Source organism: Diceros bicornis (genome assembly GCF_020826845.1).
Source record: "Diceros bicornis minor isolate mBicDic1 chromosome 22 unlocalized genomic scaffold, mDicBic1.mat.cur SUPER_22_unloc_1, whole genome shotgun sequence".
NCBI classification, from domain to species: domain Eukaryota; kingdom Metazoa; phylum Chordata; class Mammalia; order Perissodactyla; family Rhinocerotidae; genus Diceros; species Diceros bicornis.
Genome location: NW_026690886.1, coordinates 789,428 through 794,389, shown reverse-complemented (window position 1 = coordinate 794,389; position 4,962 = coordinate 789,428). Strand labels below are relative to the sequence as shown.

The window sequence follows — 4,962 nt, the reverse complement described above, 5'->3', positions numbered from 1 at the left end:
TGGACCCAATGACATGCAGCTTTTACTCTGTGTTTTCTTCTAAGGATTTTATAGCTTCAGCTCTAATATTAGATCTTTGATCCATTTTGAGTTAATTTTTGTATACGGTGTAAGGTAAGGGTCCAATCTCATTCTTTTGCATGTGGTCATCTAGTTTTCCCATCACCATTTGTTGAAAAACTTATCCTTTCTCCAATGAATGGTCTTTGCACCCTTGTCAAAAATCATTTGACCATATATGCAAAGGTTTATTTCTGGGCTCTCTATACTATTTCATTAGTATATTGTGTGTATTTATGCCAGTACCACACTGTTTTGATTACTTTGTAGTAAGTTTTGAAATCAGGAAGTGTGACTTCTCTAAATTGTTCTTCTTTTTCTACATTCTTTTTGCTATTTAGGGTCCCTTGAGAGTCCATATGAATTTTAGGATAGATTTTTCTATTTGTGCAAAAAACATCATTAGAATTTTTACCTCCTTGAGTAAGTTGATTCTTAAGTATTTTTCTCTTTTTGATGATATTGTAAATAAAAATGTAAAGTTTTTAAATTTCTTTTTCAGATTACTTATTATTAATGTATAGAAGAACAACTAATTTTTTCATGTTGATTTTGTGTTCCACTACTCTGCAGAATTTATCAGTTCTAAAAATTTTTTTGTGGAATTTTTAGGGGTTTCAACATATAAGATATTATTTGTAAACAAATATAATATTACTTCTTCCTTTCCAATTTGGATGCTATTGCTTTCTTTTTCTTGCCTAATTGCTTTGGCTAGAACATCGAATACCATGTTGAATAGAAATGGTGACAGTGGGCGTTCTTGCCTTTTTCCTGATCTTAGAAGAAAAGCTTTCAGTCTTTCTCCCTTGAATACGATGTTCTCTGTGTATTTCTATATCTGGCTTTTATTATGTTGAAGTAGCTTCCTTTTACTCTGAGAGCTTTCTAGTGTTTTTAACATGAAAACATGTTTAGTTTTGTAAGGCTTTTTCTGCATCCATTGAGATGATCCTGTGTTTTTTTCCCTCATTCTGTTAATGTGCTTTATTACATTGATTCATTTTCATATATTGAAACATCCTTGTATTCCAGAAATAAATCCCACTTAAAAATGATGTATAATCCTTTTAATATGCTGCTGAATCTGGTTAGTTATTATTTTATTGAGGATTTTTGTATCAATATTCCTCAAAGATACTGACTTGTAGTTTTCTTTTCTCTTAGTGTCTTTGGCTTTCATATCAGGGTAGTGCTAACTGCATAGGATGACTTTAGAAGTATTCTCTCCTCTTCAACTTTTTGAAAGAGTTTGAAAAGAATTGGTGGTAGTTAATTAAAAAAAGGCTTTGGGCACACAAATAAATTCAGCATAAAATAAATACAAATAAATATTTTTTTTAAAATGTGAAAAAGACTTTTTCTTAAAAAAAATAAAAATTAAGCAAGTACATCCCTTATCACTTTATTTCTAAAAGGGTTTTTTAACCTAATAGTAAGCAGAAACAAATAGTTAAAATTAAAATGACTCAAGTCTTAATTTCTTTCATTGCAAATTTTCTGACAGAAGTATATGGTGCCATCATGTATGACATCTTTTATGAAAAAGTGGTCATTTTTTGTGGTATTTGAGAATATTATGAATTTCCCCAGTGGCCTTTGACAATACTCTGATATGCAAAGTTATCGTTTCAACATTTATGTCTTATTATTGTCCTTACCAAATTAACAAATTCTATCAGGTGCTAATTAATCAACTACTTTTCATATGATTCAGGTTCTCCGCCAACAACTTCCATAACCATCAGGATATTCTACAACTTCTGCAAGAGTAACAATTTTACCTTACACTGTATTTGTCTCATGTGGTTTAAAACATCCAGAAATCATTGATAAACTGACCCTGCCCAAACTAAAGCATGGTGAGTTATAAAAGATGGTCGCTGTTAAGTGGGGAGGGATTGCAGGTTGAACTTAATTTTATAAGTGGTCAATTTATTACAATATATTGTTCTATTATCTATTTCACTTCTTTTTTAAAAAAAGTGATATTTGAGGGCACTTAGATAATAAAAAGTTGAGACGATAACGAACTGATATACTCTGTAAGCTTGAAATGTTTTCAAGCATAAGATACAATAAGAACTAAAACTAAGAAATGACAGAGGAAATAGAGATAAGAGGATGAAATTGCAAAACTGAATCTATAATAATATCTCAATGGCTAGCGCTGTGGTGCCAAGAAGGTGGTGAAGTCAAAGAATTCGTAAAGATGATAATAGACTGCAAAGAAAAAAGACTGAAATTTTTGCAGAGAGAATTTTTACAGCGATATTACAGATAGAGAACAGGGAAGAGAAGTTGGAGTGAGAGACTATCTTCTTAAATTACTTCCACTGTAGAGAACAAAAAACCAATTTGCTGAAATCTTTATTCCCTTCTATGACCCTGTGGAAGATCAAGATTTGGCCACCCTGAAATCTATCTCTTTACCTTGGTTGTTTTCTCTGAGGGCATTTGACCTCCCCCACTAACTGCCTAAAGTATTTAAAACAAAACATCTGTTTCAGGAAGGAGTTATTATCATGATGGCTGTAAATATAATGTACAATAGATGTTACAATAGAAAAGACACCAACAAGCCCATCTTATCAGAAGTTCTGTCTCTGACCATATTCTTTGGATGGCCCTGCAAGGAGTTGCCAGACAGACATTTACATTTATAAGGGAAATCTCCATTTGTAAAGGTATCTGCCTCTCTGAATTGGGAAGAGGGGGAATGACCTCATTTCTAGAAACTTATCAATGTAAAAGGTGAGGCCTTAAATCTGCATAATAACCTCACTCTTGTTTACTGTGCTTTAGTGGTAATCTCCTGTAACTGACTCCCCCCACCCCCAACATCTTCCTTTGTCATTGGCTGAACATGATATTTAAGATGAGAATTCTGCTATTGTGTTGAGAAACGCAGTGTCTTTGCTTTCTCCCATGCATACATGTTATTAAACTTGGTATTATTTTCTCCTTCTAACCTGTCTTGTTAATTATTTGGCCAGCCATAAGAACCTTAAGGAAAAGGGCAGAGGGAGATTCTCCCTCTATCCCGACAACACTATCTTTACGTGCAAAATCTCAGCCCTGAATGAATGTCACATTCCTCCTTTTGCATCCCTGGGGAACAGGGCAAATAAGCTCATCTGAAACCTCAGCTGCCCAGCCTGTGAAATAAGGCCGGCCATCCATTCTCACAGAGGAGCCAACTGGAGGTAGGATTTTTGCTTCTGAATTCAGCTAAACATCTTCAAAGAATTTTATCTGTCCTTCCTTATCCAGGGCTATCAGTGAAGGGCTGGCTGGCTTTTAGAGAAGACCAATTCACAGTCAGCTGAGACATTTTCTGTTGGGCTCTCTAGAGAAGGCTGTGGGGTTTGTCAGTAAGAGTCTATATCTATATGGGTTATATATTTTTATTTTATTCAGAGATTTATGAAGAAATTTACATGGTAAGTATTACTTATTATCAAGAAAAATGGTTGTGTATTCTCTGGTCATTTAAGCAAAATCCTCCTTTCAGGGTCCACCCATAGACAAAGCCCAGATTTAATCTCTGTGGGAGATCAAGATTTGGCCACCCTGAAATCTGTCTCTTTACCTTGGTTGTTTTCTCTAGGGACATTTGACCTCCCCCACTAACTGCCTAAAGAATTTGACATGGTGGCTCCTTCCTAGAACAGATCTATCATGACTGCTATAAAGATAATGTAGGATAGAGGTTACAATAGAAAAGGCACCAACAAGCCCATCTTATCGGGAGTTCTGTCTCTCTGGCCACATTCTTTGGATGGCCCTGCAAGGAGTTGCCAGACAATCATTTACAAGGGAAGTCTCCATTTGTAAAGGTATCTCCATCTCTGTATTGGGAAGAGAGGGGGATGAGCTCATTTCTAGTGACTTATCAATGTGGAAGGTGAGGCCTTGAGCTACATAATAAACCTTACTCTTGTTTACTGTGCTTTAGTGGTAATCTCCTGTAACTGACTCCCCCCACCCCCAAAATCCTCCTTTGTCATTGGCTGAAAATGGTATTTAAGACGAGAATTTCTGCTATTGTGTTGAGAAACGCAGTGTCCCTGCTTTCTCCCATGTATACATGTTATTAAACTTGGTATTATTTTCTCCTGCTAACCTGTCTTGTTGATTATTTGGCCAGCCAGAAGAACCTTAAGGGAAAGGGCAGAGGGAGATTCTCCCTCTTCCCCCGACAGTTTTGGCGTAGTCGCCAGGAGCCACACTGGCTGGCAAGTTGCCTTCTCTGGCTGGAAGACCTGCCTTCTCCCTGGACTACTGCAGATGGTGAGATACGGGAACGCCTGACAAAAGCCGGCAAAAGGTAAGACTTCTTACCATGTCAGCCTCTCAGAATCTCTATCTGCGGAGTCTGGCGGAAGGAAATGGTGAGAATTTTTTCTCTCTAAATTTACATTGGCAGGAGAAAATATTTGGGAAACTAGTTTCTTGGGCTTTTAGTGACTCTTGGTTTAAATTTGGTAGAGTACTCTTGGTTTTGATCTTGATCCCTTTTCCTCCCAGAGTAATCTCTGTCTTGTTCTGTGTCCTGAGAAAACTTGGCTTTGTGACCAGTGAGAATCTTCTCCTTGGTCTCCACCATACGGAAGGTGCATTTACCGGGGTGCACCTCGGTGGCCAGTCGAGTAGACTGGGGTTCCGAACTGTCTCTTTGTCTGGCTGTGCCAAGCTCTCAGGGGAATTTGTTATAAAGGGCCCAGTCCATAAGGGCTTTTGTCGTCTTTACCTTCGTTGCTTGTTAGTGCTGGAAAAATCCCATTCCAGTATCGCCTGCCCGGTGTCACAGATTAGCGGGTCTGTGACTGGAGGCGTCCCACACTATTGTGGGAGATCGGAGACATCATCCTTACCGCCTGTGCAACGAAGGTCTTTACT

At 37.3% G+C, this 4,962-nt stretch overlaps 1 long non-coding RNA gene across 1 annotated transcript; it reads left to right on the top strand.

Annotated features, from left to right (window-relative positions):
* The first annotated feature begins 1,511 nt into the window (after positions 1 to 1,511).
* LOC131401920 (uncharacterized) lies at positions 1,512 to 4,390 on the top strand. Its single transcript, XR_009218131.1, has 2 exons — positions 1,512 to 3,266; positions 4,211 to 4,390. It is a non-coding gene; the product is annotated as an uncharacterized LOC131401920 (long non-coding RNA).
* Positions 4,391 to 4,962: the final 572 nt, after the last annotated feature.